The sequence below is a fragment of the Phocoena sinus genome, chromosome 15 (genome assembly GCF_008692025.1).
Source record: "Phocoena sinus isolate mPhoSin1 chromosome 15, mPhoSin1.pri, whole genome shotgun sequence".
Lineage (NCBI taxonomy): Eukaryota > Metazoa > Chordata > Mammalia > Artiodactyla > Phocoenidae > Phocoena > Phocoena sinus.
In genome coordinates, this window is record NC_045777.1 from 22,137,678 (window position 1) to 22,156,077 (window position 18,400).

At 46.2% G+C, this 18,400-nt stretch overlaps 1 long non-coding RNA gene across 1 annotated transcript; it reads left to right on the top strand.

Annotated features, from left to right (window-relative positions):
* Positions 1 to 4,394: 4,394 nt before the first annotated feature.
* Positions 4,395 to 17,191, top strand: LOC116739830. Its single transcript, XR_004345714.1, has 2 exons — positions 4,395 to 11,420; positions 12,573 to 17,191. It is a non-coding gene; the product is annotated as an uncharacterized LOC116739830 (long non-coding RNA).
* Positions 17,192 to 18,400: the final 1,209 nt, after the last annotated feature.

Sequence of the window (18,400 nt, forward strand, 5' to 3'; positions counted from 1 at the left end):
ATCTGTTATACCTAGATTGGTAATTTATTGCTATGAAGTTTTGTGTAGTTTTCTCCTGCCCTTTGCAATCTCCCCATTGTCAGTGTATCCCTTTTTTCATTCCTACCATCGCCTATCAGTGCTTTTCCTTTTCTTCGTCAAAACTTGCCAAAGGTTTGTTCATTTTGAAAGTGTTTTCAGAGAACCAAGCTTATTGATTATATCTGCTGGGTATTTTCCCTATCTGATGCTTTTGTGTTTTTACCTCTGCATTCTTTTTTTTTCTGCATTTCTGGATGTATTTTGTGGTTCAGCAAAGTCTTGACAAGTTGAGGAGTGTTACACGTGGAAAGGATGGTTTGTTCAGCAAACATTGAGCCCCTGTACTGGGCTTGCTGGGGATTTCAGGGGCAAGACCCAGGCCTGACTCTCCAGGAGCGCATGACTCTAGCCTAGTGGGAAGACTTAAGAAAATAGACAACTGCAAATTCCAAAAACAAAACAAACAAACAAGGCTTTTGTGGCCACGCTCTCCTGTGGAGGCACCTGGATGATGAATGAAGCCAAGATTATTGCTTACTTTGCTCTCCCTCAGAAAGCAGCTTTCTGTCATAGGTCAAGCTCACTAAAGAGTCACAAACAGGCCTCCCTCTGAAAGATTTGTGGCCCTTTGCAGCAGGGAGCCTGCAGCCCACCCTTTCCCAAGGTGATGCCACATCGGCGTTCTGTTGCCCAGCACTGCTCTCCACCTGCCGAGGCAGCACCAGCAGCACCCTGCCCCCTCTGCCTGAGATGCCTTTCAGGAAAATGAGAAGTGCATACCTCTTCTGGAAAAGAGCAGGGTACCAGGTCTTAGAAAACCACACCCTGCAATTCTGCCAGTCGCCGTGGCTCCTAGTGTTGCTCATGTGGTACCTGGTAAGCACAAGGTCCCATGAGGCCTAGGTCTGGGCTTCTTTAGGAACTGGTCTGTGCCCTGCTCTGCGCCTCAGTTTCCTTGTAGGTAAGATGTGGGCTTTGGAGCAAACACAGTCTTCCTACCCCTAATATACTGGGAATCCTTTCTCCGAGGATCTTCGGGTCCTCCTGGATGCATTTGAGGAAGGTGATTGAGCTCTGGGAAGGTGTCACTGCCCTTGCAGGGCAGCCTGCATATGCCTTATACTTTAATGATTGTACCACATGCGCCTAGATATGCCTCTGTCAGGAAGCATTCCTGGACTCTTCCCTCTCCCTAAAGATCCAGTTGCCTAGACGACTTCACTCAGCCCTCTGTTGAGTGCTAGTGGTCATGCAGACTTTCTCTTTCGCAGTGATTGGGCTCCCCCGACCTCCCTAGGGGGCTTGCATTGTTATTTAATCCGAGGTACTTGTCAGAATCCTGTACAGGACCAGGCCTTGGGGTCACACAGTGGACAGGGTGGACCATCTCTGCCATCAGGGAGTCATCCAAGCTAATGGGAAAGGGGATGACCTTGGGCAGAAAACCCCACAGATAGATATAATATGGACTGTGGCAGGTGCCCTAAGAGCAGTCTAGGGGGGACCTGGTGTGGGCTGGGGAGGATTGATGTTCAGGCTGAGACCTGAGGACAAGTGTAAATGTTGGAGCAGTGAAATAACAAATGAGATGTTATTTCTCACCATCTAATCAAGCATCTCTGCTTACAGCTGAAGAGACTGGGCTGAAAGCAAAATGAAGGACCACCAGTATCTGGCTGCCCTGGAGGGCTGTATTGGGAGATAGTGAGGGGGGTTGAAGGTTGACGTGTTGGTGGCGGTCCCCCAAACTCAGTCCTAAGTGAGAAGTCTTCAGTTTCCAACTGACTGGAACCATCACAGACAAGAATCTGATGGGAGTAGGGGGTGACCCAATCAGAAGAGCATTTAATTTAAGGTGGGATTTTTTTCAGTAGGGAACAGGATAGCAGCAGGACTGTCAAGAAGGTCACTGCCCTGTCTAGATCATTGGGAATGGGGAGAAGTAGATCCAAGGAGCCATGGTGGGTGAGGAGGGGAAGGCAGGAGAAAGAGCAGGCTGGGGAGGGAGGACAGAGAAAGATGAGAGACTCCCATTGAATAGCTGCAGGAAGTGAGGTCAGGGAGGGGTCATCCCTTGTGTTCAGTTGGCTGCGGGAGCCAGAACCCAGTCTCCTGGCGTCTGTTGCAAAGCTCACCCCTCATCCCCCAGCCCCCTAAAGGGAGAAAAGGTCACTGCTCTGAAAAGAGGGAGGAACTAAGCAGTGCTGTCCTCAGCAAGCCAGGGAAGGTGATTCTGACTAAAAGCCAGAAGAGGGGCAGAGTTTGGTCTGCCAGGCCTCAGGGAGAGAACTCCATATCGCGAGAAAAACTTTGATTATAGAGCGGGCTCAAGATGAAGGGGAGGAGCTGGCTGAGCAGCAGCTGGAGGCTTCAGACAGAAGCCCTGGGTCTCCCTCTCGGGACTCAGTGGGCGGGGACTTGGGGAACACTTTAGGACCGACAAACCTTGAGCGACAAGGTTTCAGGGAGCCCGGGCCCTGTGCCCCCACCTCTTCGACCACACGTCCCTGAGCCTCAGTTTCCTCACTGGCAAAATAGAGATGGTAACACCCCCTGTAGCCTGGCTCAAGGCCAAGTCTTCACAAATGTTACTGCCTCTCTTCTGTGCCCTACCACCCTCCACCGACCCTTACTGGGCTCAGGCTTCATAGGGATGTGGTATGATCGTCCAGCTCTCCCATTCATTCGTTCCTGCAGGGAGCATTGCCAGGCCCTGCGCCCAGCCCAGAACCTGATAAGACCATGCCCTCCATGAGGAGCTCCTGCAGCAGCGGGGAGGGCATCGAGGCAGTCCTGCAGGTGCATGATTACTGTGCTGTGTCATTGGGGCTGTGTGGAGTTAGGGAGAGACCTCATTTGCGAGGCCGTATGTCAGCACCTCAACATGAATTCCCTTAATTATTTTTTACAAGCCCCGAAATGACAAGATCCTAAAAGGGAGAGGAACACCTAGACGGTGCTCTTTCCTGAGAGGCCAGAACCCTGGCTTTGCATCCCTGCTTGGCCACCAGCTCACCTAGGACGGTCCATGGATTTTTCCCTCTTGGAAAGAAATCACTGCCCATTCGGCCTCCTCCTCATGAGGAAGTGGTGCGGGGATGTTTTGAGAGTGCCCTGTCAGACACGGGGTAAGCACGAACCTTCTCCACAGACTAACCCTTCGAGCGGTTCTGGCCTCTCACCTCTTTTCCTGGACAACCTGTGGAGAGTCTACAGGGGGACGCCTCACTGCTTCTTCTGAAGCTAAACTCTGCTGATCCCCGCCCCACACTGCTAGTGGCCGCTCTCTAGGGCAGGGTGGGCAGCTGAGGCCCTGGGCCTGATCCCCACCCCCTTACCACGTGACCTTGCTCTCCTCTGCTCATTCTTCTCCAGGCACCGCCCCCCAATGCCCATCTGTTCACCTAGGAGGGGTTGGCCCAGGAAGTCTTTAACGTTTCGAAAGCCATCTTCTGTGAAGTATCAGTGAACTTTAGACTTGTTACTTCAGTCTTAAAGGTGTTGGTTGAAAGAAAGTATGTTAAGACAAGCAAGCATTTAATCAAAAGGGTTTTTTGCATTAAAGAATAAACTTTACATCTCTGGGGTGCAGAAGTGTCAAGAATCTTAGAGTCAAAGCAGACTTGGGAGGGTCTCTGGGGGAGGAAGACAAACATAACCCTTCCTTGGTTCCCTGTTGCTTGTGGTCCTGACTCAGCTTGGCTGTCAAAGCCCTGAACCACCCTTGAGGGTGGGGCCTTGATCTTTGTCCCTTGACCGGGCACAGCACCTGCCTGACCAGGCCTGGATAGAACCTGCTGGTTGGCTGGCCAGGGCCGTGGATGGGTGGAAGGCTCAGTCAATCTCTAGACTCCCTAAGTCTAGACTCTCCTAGAGAGTCTGACTCTCCTAGAAGTGAGGGAATTCCATGTGCCTCCCAAGTCTCCTCTTGGCAACTCTGAAGTGGCAGTATTTTCCAGCCTCTAGGGTCATATTTTACACACAGATATCACAGACACTAATATGTCACAAAAGATACGTGAGAAGAACCTCGTAAAAGGCTCTATAGCCTGGTGTCCTTCGTGTGGCAACAAGTGGCTGTGAATCACCTCCCCTCCCTGGGCCTCAGTTTCCCCATGTGTAAAATGAAGCAGTTGGACTAGATAATCCTTGAGTTCCTTTCTAGCTCTAGCATCACCCTCAGATGCCCTGGTACCCAGAACAGTAATTGGACAAGGGGCATGGTGACCCCAGGATCTGGGTCAGTCCACATCTTGGAGCATGGCGGAATTGATGGCTGCAGCCCCCTGGAAGCTGAACGTGGCAGGAACTGGCTGAGAGATATTTTTGCTGATGGTGAAATGTCCTGGCAGAGTCTATGCAGGTAGGTTGATACAGGTGAGGGGAGGGGTTGGGCTGTCCCTCCTTTGTGGTCCCCGAGTAACATATCCTTGCAGAGTCAGAAGCTTCCAGGACTGTTTGTTGGGTGCCAGCTAGATTCAGCCACTCATATTGGCAAAGTGGGTGAACCGTCTTTCCGCACACTGTCCTGGCAGGGCTTGCAGGACTTTCTGCTGCCACCCCTTAAATGCTTCCCTGCAATTCACCGTTACTGTGTCTAGAATCATACCTTCCTATAGCCTTTTGGTTCCCTGTCCAGGTGGCATACTCTCTGAGGATGTTGTGGTCCTGATGCCATAATCAGCCAGGAATAACTTAGCTCAGTGTCAGGGCCACAAGGGGAAGACTTGTCCAAAGTTGGAACTCTGACTATTGAAAGAAAAATAATAATCCATTTTCAACCTCACCTCAGAGCACACCCCCAGATTCAAAAACTTTTGATCAGAAAGGAGACATAAACCCATTAAAAACCAGAGAGGAAAAAAAAAAAACAAACAGAGAGAAAAGGAATTGGATATTTAAAGTGTCTGAAAGGGGAGCCCCTCTAAGCTAAAAAGCAACAAAATGCAAGAAGGCAAAGACCGACCAATTTGAATACATCAAAACTAAGTATTTCCAAAGTCAAACAATATCACAAGCAGAACCAAAAGGCAGAGTGGGTAAAGTATTTGCAGATCCATACTGTGTAAAAGATCACACACAGAAGCTTAACAGTGAAAATGCAACAGTTAGGTATGTAATTCATGTAAACAGCTTACAGAAGAGGAAAATAGAACTGACAACATTTTTTGAAAAAATATTCAATTTCACTAATAACAGAAGATCAAAGATAAAAAACAAAAAAGAAGCACTAGTTTTCACCAACAAATTAGGGGAAAAATGTTTAAGAATACTCAGTGCTGATGAGGGTACCGTGGAAGAGGCACTAAGTGCGAAGGGGAATGTGAATTTGTGTAAGATTTTGGAAAGTAATATGATAGTCAAAGAGAGGAGAGAGATGAAAGTTTCAAGAAAGGGCAAATGGCCTATATATTTATACAACATTTATTGAGTGTCTACTTTGTGTCAGGCATGGTGCTGGGTGTTAAAATGTGAAGATAAATAAGATATATTGTCTGCTCTTGGGCACACAGTCAAAGAGGTAGAAAAACACAGATTCTAAAATGATATGTAGTAAGAAGGCCAGAGATATGCTTGGGACACATGCAAAGCATGGAGCAGCTGGGTTGGGTGGTACAAGTGTGAAGCTTTATGGGAGTATCCAGGGAGGTTCCTAGAAGAGGTGCCTGGATGAGTAGGAGTTATTCACGTAGAGGGCAGAGACAGAAGTGAGAGGCATCATGGATGAACTCATAGACAGGGTTGCCAAAGTGTGAAATAAGAGGCAGGGGATGGAGAAGGCGGGACCAGATCACCTAGTGCCATGACTGTCTAATTGAAGAGTTTGGTCTTTTTCCTCTTGACAACAGGGAGTCACTGAAGCATTTTGAGTGGGCACGTGCCATGGTAAGATTTCTGTTTTAAGATGATGACTCTGGTTACTTGGAGACATTTGGAGGTGTGAGAACCAGTGAGGAGATGATTGCTTTGGTCCAGGTAGAGAGGGCAAGGCCTGAATTAGGGTGGGGGCCAAGAGGATGAAGAGAAGGTAAAGTTAGGAGAAGCTGCTGACTGACTGTTGCTGGGGTCAAAGAAAGAGAGTCAAGGATGCCTCCCCTGTTTGTGTCTTGGGCGGATAGAATACCCAGGAGAAAGGGCAGGCTTGGGGGCTAGAAGAGGATCGTTGAGCTCAATTTTGGGCAAGTTGAATGAAAGGTGGGCATCCAGGTGGAGACGGCCTGTGAGGAGCTAGGAGAGAGCTTGGATCCCAGCAGAGATTTGAGTGAAAGATTTGGGTTGTGGCTGATGGCGGTTGTAGCCATGGACTTTTGTGAGCTGCCCTAGGAGAATGTGGCAGCTGCGAAGAGAAAGGGGGTCTAAGACAGAGAACCTCTGCCCCATTTAAGGGTGGGCAGAGAGAAAGAAAAGCTCTCAAAGGCAAAAGAGAAAGCAGAAAGATATGGAAAACGCACCTGGAGCCTGTGTTGGCATGGAAACCCAGGGATGTGGAGCGTTTCCAAGAGAGAATAATCAGCTGACAAAAGAGAAAAGCCAGTTAAGTAAGGACTGAGGGCCCACTGGATGGAGCAATTAGGGGCCCCCTAGATCCTCACAGGGGCAGTTCCTGTGAGAGGTGGGTCAGAAGCCCCCCCAAGGTGGGCAGAGGAAAGTGAAAGGGGGAGGGAAAGCAGGCAGCATGGCACCTGTCCTGGGGAGTTTGGAATATGGGGGAGAAGCTGCTAGGGCTATGATTTGAGTCAGGACGAAATTCTGGGCTGGGCTGAGAGGAAACAAGGATAGACATGATGGAAAAGAGGTTGAAAGGGCTGTTACCTAGAGTCCTCTTCAGGCAAGATCAAAGGGCATGGGTGGTAAGGAGGAATAATGGCTATTGGTGACCCTGACTAGAGCTGTTGTCAAGTAAGAAAGTCTACATGCCAGTTTGGAGCTCACAGAGGAAGTGTGGACATCTCCCTAGGGGGCAGATGGAGAACTAGGAGAAGGTGCAGAGTTCATGGAGCAGGGCCAGACTCTGAGCTGTGACTGACGCTTCAGGGATGGATGCAGGAAGCGGATGCTGCTGCGGAGACTGAGAAGCAGTGGCCGGAGGAGAGGACCGAAAAGGTGGGGGCCCTAGAAGCCCAGGGAGGAGAGAGTTTCCAGAGGCCAGGGTGGCCATTTATGTGCCAGATGCACAGAAGTCAGGGGAGGTGAGAGCATCCCGTGGACCTGGTCTTTGGGGACCCCTGCCATAGCAACTCTGGGGGAGGGGGAGAAGCCCAACTGGGTGGGGGTGATCTGGAGACTGGCTGAGAAAGCAGGAGGGAAAAGGGAGACCTGAGAGGACAGAAGTTTCTAGAAGGTGCTGTTTCTTACACACTGACATTTGGAGGGAGGAGGGCTATGCGAGGACAGAAGAGCAGGGACAGGTAATGAACGGGGCCCCCGGAGCAGCGGGATTAAGTGTATAGATGAAGGGATTAGTTGTGTTCGTGGAAAGGGGAAAAATTAAATCATGTACATTTTACCAAGTAACCTGATCTCTGTGTTTTTCTGGAGGTTGTTTTTATGCCCTCCCAGTACTGACTACAGCTCTAATTAGCAGTAGTTTCATCCTGCCTGATGTCTGGGGCTGTGTCTTATTCATTTTTGTACCTTTCGGTACCTAGCAACAGGCAGTGAGCTAGGTAGAGACAGAATAATTGTTTTCTGCTTGAAATCAAATGTCTGAAATGGAGGTTCAGAATTTTTTAACCACAAAGATTTTGTGACAAATACCAAGGAATTAACAAACAGGGAAATAAAGAGTCAAGCTGTCTGTACATGAGGCTGTCTGGGTCTCAGGAAATGCACTCTGCACTCTGATGTGGGCACAGCTCTTTATAGTTTTTATGGTGAGGTTGTGACCATTGTCTCATCTGGTCATGGCAAACCCACTTTCCTTCCCCTAGTGAGGCAGACAGCTACCATTAGTCCCATTTCACAGGTTAGGAAGCTGAGGCCCAGAGAGGCAGGATAGAGGGAAGGAATGACGGGCATTGAAGTCGGTGGGGATAGGGCACAATCTTGAATGCTTCATTCAGGGTCTTCACCACCACTACCTGGTGGTATCTCCTAGACATTGAGGAATTCTATTTTTTCCAAAATCAAGAGGGAGCCTTGGTCTAACTGGCTGAGCTCGGGCCTCATTCCATCCTCTGACAGGACTCGGGTGGTGAGAGGCAAGACCTGAAGGAGAGGCCTCTGTGGCTTCTGTGTGAGAGAGCATCCCATGTCCCACCACAGCCACGTAAAATAGGGAACAGGAAATCTCCCTAAACAAGCGTTGTTAGGGTGGAATAAGGGATGCTAGAAAGCCCAACGCCACCCCCCCCCCGCCCCCGCCAGACATCCATTATAGGAAGTAACCAGGCAGAGGCAGGGAGACCTGTTAGGAGGCCAGGGTCCAGATTAAGAGAGGGAGAGGCCTGAACTAGACCAGTGGATATGGAAATAGATCCGAAACTTGGAGATAAGAACCAGAAATGATGGATCATTAGCTATTAGGGGGAGAGAGAGGGTGAAGACAAAGACTCCTATGTGTCTCTGGGGTCTTGATGGTGGAGAGACCTCTGGGAAGGGGACCACAGCATGGGGAGCCAGTGTGAGGGGCAAGACAGTGGTCTCAGATACAGCCAAGGGGTCAGAGTCATAGCCAGGTGGAGCCCAGCAGGCACTTGGATCAAGGGTCTGGGGCTCAGGAAGAGATTCTACTGGAAGTACTGGCCCAGGGCCCAGGAAGTACTCCCCTGACCGCTTGAGTAATGGGAACCCAGAGAATGAGTGAGATCACCAGCGAATGGGGCAGGGCCCAGGGCAGAATCATGAGTTACAGTGACATTTGAAGAACCAATCAAGGTGTGGGTAGGCGACAAAGGAGAAAGAAAAGGAAAGGCCTGAGAGGGGGGCAACCAACCAGAAGAGTGGTTGCCATGGAAACCAAGGTAGTGAAGAGTTTCAAGGAGAAAGTAATCAACGCTGTCAAATGCAGCAGAGAATTCCAGTAAGATAAAGACAGGATTTTTTCTTTAGATTTGATGATGAGTAAGCTTTTGATGACCTTAATAAGAGCATTTTGGAGGAGTGATGGGGCATAAGCTTAAATAATGTTGAGATGTGAGGGAGAGGTGAATCTGTCGCCAAGAGTCCTTTGAGGAATCTGGAAAGAAGACTTGGAGATGTGAAGGACAGGGGTGGGAAAGTTGAGCGTGGGAAAGGCAGGAGCAAGTTCATAGGCAGATGTCAACGCCCAAATGTGACGTGTTGTTCAGTGACGACAAAAGTTTATTCATTCTACGTATTCTAGTTTACCACCTATTTTGTGCCTGGCATTGTGCCTAGCACTGTGGTTTCTGTGGTGAATGAGTTAAAATAGGCGGATTTCCTGTTCTCGTGGAGCTTGTATGGTAGTAGGGGAGAAAGACGTGAATCAGATGATCACACACATAAATGTATAACTCTTGACAGGCACTCCAAAAGAAGAGTGCCAAGTGCTGGAGGGTGCACAACAAGGGGACCTGCCCTAGGCCAACTCCAGGAGGCTTCCCGGAGGAGGTGACACTTGAACCAAGTTAAGGAGACAGAGCTAACTGGACAGAACAAATTGGAGAAGAGCATTCGGGGCAGAGGGAACAGTGAGTGCAAAGCAAGGTGCTGCGAGGCCAGAGAGGCAGGCAGTGCTGGCTGGGCAGAGCTTTAGAGGCCAGGGCTGAGCTCCTGTGTCCATCATGAGAGTGAGGGACACGTGCCTGAGGCCTGCCCTAGTATTTCCTGTGATCTGAGACTCTGGCTGGTCCATGGAGAAGTCATTAGAGGAATCACTTAGGGAGACCAGGTAGGAAGCTTCTGTCTGGACACAACACATTCTGGCCAGTCTTGGTGCTGGATGGATTGAAGAGGGGGAGGGAGAGGAGGAGGTATTCCAGAAGTCCCCTGAGTTTCTGGCTTGCCTTACTGGTGGCGTGGCAGTGCTTTTCTACAAAGAAACTAGGCCTGTGAGGCAGACCCCAAGTCTGGTGGTAGACAGCTGAGGCACCCAAGCTGGGACATGGGGAGGAGGTGGCTGAATGCATGGACCTGGAACACAGAGTGAGACCGGGTCAGAACTCCTGAGGGGTCCTGAGTGGAAATGTAAATTGAAGTGGTATCAGGTTTCTGGAGCATTCTGAGGGGATGAGGGAGGCTGAGGAAGAAGAGGCCAGGCACCAACGACTGGGGCCTGTAAAAGGAAAGAACGACCCTCCTAAGGTACAGAAAAGAAAGGGCCAGAAAGGTCTTTCCCCAGAAAGATGGAGTGGTCATCCGTGGGTATGTGCAGAAGGGTCAGGGGTCAAGGGCACATCCACAAGCCCCTCCAATGTGCAACTGCACCATCACCGTGGTGCCCCTGGAGTTGGGCAGCCTGGGGTCCCTGCTGACTGCCACCCCCAGGGCCCGTGGGAGGCCTCTGGGGACCCTGACGGAGGCAGCTTTTGTGGGGGGTGGTGATTAAGGAGAGGAAGGAGAGAGGCAGCAAAGTCTAGGCCCTTTAAATTAGATTTTAGTCTTCAAGGAAAGAGCAGCGCTGGCATATGAATATTCTGAGGGAACGGAGCCTGAGTAATGGAGTGATTAAGGATGGAGACAATTAGTGAAATGAGTTCCCACGGGGGTTGGGTTCAAGTGTGGTGATGGATAAATTAGTTTGGGGCAATAATGTGTATTTGACTGAATGGGGCAAAATTTAATTATTTACCTTTTAGAGGGTAACTTGATCTCCATGTTCTTTTGGGAGCTTTTATCTGACCCATGTACCAACTACAGCTCTAATTAGCACCATTTTTATCCTGTCTCATGGCTGGGATCCTGTCTTCTTATTTTTTTGTGTTTCTCAGCACCTAGCAACGCAGTAAGCTCTCTGGGTGCTGAATCAATATTATCTGCCTTAGAATGAAAAATCTGAAGTCAACATTCACACTTTTTGACCAGAAAGAATCTGTGACGATTCTCCGGAATTATGATGCAGGAGAGAATTGGGGTATTAAGTCATGGTGGCAGGGGTTTGCACGGGTGGGTAGGTGGAGAAAAAGTAAAGAAGTCGGCTCTCCTCATCCTTATAAGCTCTGTGCCATTTATGCATGTTCACATTCATCATCTCATATGAACTTCACCTTCCCCCACAAGCAACAGAGCATCACCCTACATCATAGAGGAGGGAACAGAAACTGGAGAAGCAAGTGCCTTTCTGACATAGAGCACAAGTAGCAGGAGCTGGATTCAACCTCAGTCCATCCAGGATCACAATCCTTCTTCCCAGGACCAGGTTGAGCTGAGAGGAAGAAGAAGAGGGGTCTGTGAGGTCCAGGTGGAGACGCTCCGCAGGCACGTGCGGAAGGTTGGAGGTACGGTCCGACTGGAAACAGGATATTAAAGCATCATATCAAACTGTGGTGATAACATCTGCAGCGCTAGCACTAGGGCAGGTAGCACTCTTGTCTAAGAAACCTCCCCCCCACATGAATGATACATACATTCTGTATTTACATTGAAGCCCTCTGTATTTTTTTTTTAATGTTTTTCTTTAACCCATCTGAAACGGATTTCCGTGTATGGTGTGACACAGAGATCTAATTTGATCTTTTTCCAAATGGATAACCAGTTGGCTAAGCACCATTTATTGTCCCAACACTATCTTTTCTCCCAGTTCCCTATGTCTACACTCTGTTCAGGTCTGTTGATCTGTTTGTCTACTTCTGGGCCAATACCAGATTTTAATGAGCAAAAGCTTTATCTTACTACCCAGTAAGTTAAGCACCCCTCCCTTCCTTGCCCTTTATTCTTTTTTAAAATTACCTTGGTCGTATTGCACAGTTACTTTTTCATATACACTTTAGAATCAGCTTGTCAAAGTTCCATGAAAAAAATCCTGTGGGAATTTTGTGTGGGATTTCATTGAAGGGAGAAATAACATCTTTAGGATATCAGTTCTTCCCATCCGTGAACATGGTATCTGTCTCCATTTAATCAAAGTCTTATTTGTTTGGTTTGATTTTTAATGTCTTTTAATAAAGGTTGGTTGCTTTTGTCATAAAGGTTTTTCACATTTCTTATTAGGTTTATTCCTGAGTACCTTATCAGTGTTGCTTCTTTTGTGAGTGTAAAAGGTTTTGCTTTTTGCTTTTTGCTTTCCAAATTTTAATCGATTTACTAATCACGATGCTTCATTCGCAGACACACACTCGGAGTAAATGTGCTTTGTCCCTGGGCACACAAATGAGAGCACAGCACACATATAAAGTAGAACTAATTGGCTGGAAATGAATTAGAATTTTTGAATTAAAATTTAATTATACAAGTAATACATGAATACATTTTCCTTTAAATAAAATTAGAGTATTACAGATAAAGAAGTCTCTACTGAACAGCCGCCCGCCCCTAGATCCCTCTCCCCCTCCCGAGGTAGCTCTCTTAGGCTTTTGCTGTTCATCCAAAATGTTTTCCAATGCCCATTGAAACACATCTTCTGTTCTCTTTTCGTGTGTTTGTTTGCACAGACATGATGTGTACAAGCTGGAGGTGTTGCTCTCAGCTAGTGCGCCCTGTGGGACTCCTGGTGTAGCCGACGTGCTCTGCCGCAGTGTTCCTTGCAGCTGGCGACTGGCGGCCTTAGGATTACACATGTTTGATCTTCTTGTTTCCTATTGATTGACTATTAAAATGTTTCCAGTGTCGTTCCATTAAGACAAACCTGTAAGAGCATCTTATAATTGTTCATTTTGCACATGTACAAGTATTTCTCTGGGATAGATACTTAGAAATGGAACTGATGGGTCATAAGGTATTCATATCTTAAATTCTAATAGAAATTTCTGAAGTGTTCTCCAAATTGCCTTCTAATGTTATCTCCTGCTAGCAGTGTGTGTGTGTCCATTTCCCCAGACCATGTCCAAGTTTTCCATTTTTAACCAGTCTGATGAGTGAGAAATAGTATCTTGCTTTAGTTGGCATTTTTCTGAATTACCTGCAAGGCTGAAGTCTTCATGTGTTTACTGTCCATTTTCATTTCCTCCTCTGGATTGCTTGCGCATATCCTTTGCCTGTTTCTTTTTTTTTTTTTTAAGGTTTTTTTTGTCTTTTTGCTATTGATTTTTAAGAGTTCTTTATTTGAATATTAATACTTTGTCATGTATATTGCAGATGTTTTCTACATTGTGATTTGTGGCATTTAATTGTGTAGTATCTTCTTGTCTTAGAGAAATTTTAACTTTGATACGATCAAATTTGTCAATCTTACTTTTAGGCCATTTTTACAGTCTTATTTAAGAAAGTATTCCCTGTATCAAGGTCATAAGTATTTACTGTATTTCCTTCTCTAAAATTTATAGTTTCTGTATACATACATATTTAAGCCCTTATACTATATACAAAAAATAAATTCCATATGTACAAATCTTAGGATCTAACTTTAATTCCTCCCCATTCCCCCCAAATGGATAGGTAATTGTCCCAACACCATTTATGGAATAATATATCGTTTCTCCACTGATTTAAAACTGCCTCTCTGCCTGACGCTAAATTCCAATGCGGGTCTATGTCAGAGCTCTTTCTGGTCCACTGATCTATTTGTCTACTCCTGAGCTTGATAATATGCTTTGCTAACTGGCAGAACAAATCCCAACCTCTCTGTTGTTTTTGTAAAATTGCCTTGATCATCCTTGCATATTTGTCCCACCACATGAATTTTAAAATAGCCTGTCGAGTCTCAGGAAAAATTCTGCTGGGATTTTCATTGGGATCACATTGAGTTTTGGTAAGTTTGAAGAAAATTGGCACCTTTATCATATTTGAGTCTTCTGCCAATGCTTATTGCTATTATCTCTCAGTTCCGGTCACTCTCATGTCTTTCAGGGAAGTTTTATGGTTTTCTCTAAAGTCTTGCATATTTCTTGATAAATTTATTCCTAGGTTTATTACAGGTTTTGTTGTCAACTGTGAATAGGGTCTCCTCTCCCTTTATTTGTTTGGCCCTTGTTTTTCCATATTTCATTTCAACCTGTTTACCGATCAGCGGGCTTGACTTGCAGACACACACGCAAAGTGAACGTTCTTCCTCCGGGGGCACAAATATGCAAGCACCACCAAACACACAGAGCCGGCGTAATTGGCTGAAAACAAATTAGAGTATTTTCAGATTATACTTTAATTAACGAAGTAAAGCATGAATACATTTTCCTTTTGAAAGCAGGACAATATGAATGTAACTAAAGTTTCCTTTGGCCACCCTCTGAAATCCTAGTTTCCCTCCCTCACCCGCAGTTTTATGTGTCTCCTTCCATAGAAATGTAAGTATCAATGGAGGTATTTTGAATGAATCATCCCACTCTATAGAGATTTTACTGTAAGCTGTGTTTTTTCACTCCGTCTTATATTTCTAAGATATACTGATATAAATAGCTCTTGCCAGTTCCTTTTAGTAGCTGTGTTATATTCATTCCCATGAATGTGCTACATTTTTCCTTCCTAAGATCCATGGACATTTAGTTGCATCCTTTTCTTTCCTCCATCATAAGCAGCGCCACAGAAAACAGCCTTACACCTGCCTCTTCTGTAATGTTTCTCTAGGGTGGTGATTGAGAAGTGGAATTTGTGTTCTCAGAGTTTCCACATTTTTAGTTTTAGACGTTACCGAAGTGTCCTCCATAATTTCTGTACCATTTAAACTTCTAGCCAGAGGATATGGGAGGACTCCCCACACCATAAGTGATTGTTTTAAATGTTTGCCAATTTGCTGGGTGAAAAATTGAATAATTTTTTAAAGTTTATACATACCTGTGTGCTAGTGAGATTTTCATATGTGTTTTAGGCATTTGTATTTTCTCTTTTCTGAATGATCTGTTTATTTTTGCTCATTTAAAAAAATTAGGTTGTTTGTCTTTATCTTATTGATTTTTGAGTTTCCTAATGTAATCTGGATATTAATCTTTTGTGTGTGTGTGTATATATGTATATATATATATATATATATATATGGCAAATGTTTTCTTCCAGCTTGTCTGTTGCCTTCAAATTTTGTAGGGGCTTTTGTTAGACAGAAGTTATCAATTTTGACATAATCAAATTTATCCATCTTTTCCTTTATTCCTTGTATTTATATATCATGTTTAGGCCTTTCTTACTCCTAAGGTTTAGGTATACTCTGTATTCCTTTCTAGTAATTTTGTTTTTATTTGGGTCTTTTCTGTGTGGGGGGGTATGCGGGCCCCTCACTGTTGTGGCCTCTCCCGTTGCGGTACACGGGCTCCGGACGCGCAGGCTTAGCGGCCATGGCTCACGGACCCAGCCCCTCCGCGGCATGTGGGATCTTCCCGGGCCGGGGCATGAACCCGTGTCCCCTGCATCGGCAGGCGGACTCTCAACCACTGCGCCACCAGGGAAGCCTTATTTGGGTCTTTAATGCAGCTGGAATGTATGTTTATGATTGAAATGAGATATGATCTAACCTTCCTGCAAACATACAGCTAATTATTGCAACATGACGGACTGTCTAGTTCCTTCTCTCTCCACTGATCTGAAGTGAAACTCCCTCATATACTGAATTGCCATGTCTAGGTAGGTCTGAGGCGCTGGTTCTCTTTCACCAGTCTATATATTTCTGTCTGCATCAGACTGTTTTATCCACTCTAGCTTGAGACCACCTTTTGATATCTGTTAAGTAAAATGTTCCATTTCATTGTGCTTCCTGTTCAATTAACTCAGCTAACAATTACTGCACGTTAACTCCTCCACATGAATTTTAAAAGCTGCTTGTCAGGTTCTGTGAATTTAAAGATTAATTTGGGGAAAATCAACATCAGTACAATCCTGAGTCTTTCAATCCATGAGCACAGTATAGCCCTGCACTCATTCTGATCGTCTAAAGGGCAGCCTTTAGTCCTATTTTATGGTTTTCTCCATAACGAACCTACCAATTTCCTGATGGGTTTATTCCTATAGTTTTTATTGTTGTCGTGAATGAGTTCTCTCTGCACCCCCTGTTTTGTTTTGCTTTTGCTTGCTACATTTTTTTTTTTAATCCACTAATCACTGTACTTCATTCATAGACACACACAAAGTAAACGTTCTTCCTTCCTGGACACAGACGTGCAAGCACTGCCAAACACAGAGCTGCCATAATTGGCTGGAAAGGAATGGGAATTTTTTCAAAGAAAGTTTAATGACATAAGCGCAACATGAATATATTCTCCTTTTTGAGAAATAGAACATTGCAGATGAACCTAAAGTCCCTTTTGGGCACCCACTGCCATCCCATTTCCTTCTTACCCAGAGGTTGCTACTGTAATGGGCCCAATGTACACTTTTCTAGACTTTCTAAAAATTTGTAAATACATAGGTAGGTACCCACAGGAAGTTACATGGTATAGTTGTCTCAAGTAATGAGAATTTTATCTTTTCCTTTTCACTTTTCATTGATACTCAATTTTTGTATTGACCTGGATTTTATTATGGTTACAGAAGAGAATGTCAGTATTATCACCCATCACGATGTGATGACCAGTGACCTTCTGTAGCCAAACCATAGGCAGATGTGAAAGTAAAGATGTAGAAGCTGGGAGATAGCAGTGGAGGGAAGGGGTCAGAGGACTGACAGGGACGGTAATGGGAGGCACAGGAGTGTCTGTGGACACACAGTGGAGTCAGGAGTGAAGGGGCAAGTAGGTTTCTTAAAATTAAAAACCAACAGAGGTACTTGACAACTGTGGTGGGAGAAGCAGGGATGGTGGGGAGTAGTTTCCAAGTGACCCAAAGCCTAATCTGCCACACGGGACATCAGTGGGTCTTATGAACTATTTAGAAATAGGGTATCATAGATGCTGGTCAGAAAACTCTCATGACCCGATTTTGACTAGGATCTTGTGAATATTGTCAGGCAGCTTCAAGGAAGCATTTTCCTCCCTGGTTAAAGGGATGCATCTGGAGAGCTTTATTGGTCCTGCCCCTTCCTTTCTGCCTAGGTGCTGTTGGGTAAAAACGTGATACTTGGAGCTCTGACAGCCATCTTGTGACCAGGAGGGGAAGGCCAGGAGATGCAACTGTGTGCTGACTCAGTTCGGACACGTGGCACCACTGACTTCTGGACTTTCTTTGAAATAAATAAAACGGTCTTACTGTTTAAGCCACTCTCGGGTGTTTTGTTAGATGCTGGTGAAAGCATCCTTCCTAATGCAAGGGATCTAATTGTTTCTTAGAGCTGAGAGGTGACCTCAAGGAACAGATCACATATCTGGGGTGAGAGCTTGGGGATGGGGAGAAGGCAGAGAAGGCTGCTCTTCTATCCTCTTGGAATTTTTTTTTTTTTAACAATGTGTATGTATTACATGGAAAGAAACAGAAGACTTGTTTTAAAACAGTTCTGATGAGAAGTGTTTCAAGATGTGAACAGTGGTTGCCTCTGGGTGCTTTGGGTACTTAGCAATTTTCTAAGATGTACACAAATTATTTTTGCAATTAAAAAAATGCAAAGACCCAAGTTCTTAGGAGATAAAACATGAGAGAGGTAAGTTTTTTGGGGTTTTTTTGTTTTTTTTTATTAATAAATTTATTTTTGGCTGCATTGGGTCTTCGTTGCTGCTCACGGGCTTTCTCTAGTTGCAGCGAGCGTGAGCTACTTTTTGTTGCAGTGGGCGGGCCTCTCATTGCGGTGGCTTCTCTTGTTGCGGAGCACAGGCCCTAGGCACGCAGGCTTCAGTAGTTGTGGTGCATGGGCTCAGTAGTTGCAGCTCAGGGGCTCCAGAGCACAGGCTCAACAGCTGTGGCGCACGGGCCCAGCTGCTCCGCAGCATGTGGGGTCTTTCCGGACCAGGGCTCGATCCCACATCCCCTGCCTTGGCAGCCGGGCTCTCAACCACTGCGCCACCAGGGAAGCCCGAGAGAGGTAAGTTTTGATATAGGAAAAGGAAGGGCCCAGAGTTTAGAAGAGACTGCCCAGGTGAAATCCTAGATAAAGACTTGAGAGCTGCGAGATTGCGGGGAGGCGAGGGGAGCAGGCAGAGTAGGCGTGGATCTCCTCTCTTACCTGGTCCCCATGAGGCCAGCAACCTCCATGGGATACACCAAGGACAGAAATGAGTCCAGCATGTGTGGGGCACACAGGTTTGGGGCCTGGATGCAACACGAGGGAGAGCAGTGACCTGTGTGTCATGCTGAGGAATTTGGGCTTTTATCCCAAGGGTAGTGAGGAACCAGTGAACGTGCTTAAGCAGAGAGACCGATGTGATCACGTTTTCATTTAGTCATGTTTCTTTGCCAGTGAAAAAAAACTCACACCAGCTCAGACAGAAACAGAACTTGATTGGCTTCTGTAGCCAAACCATAGGCAGGCTAG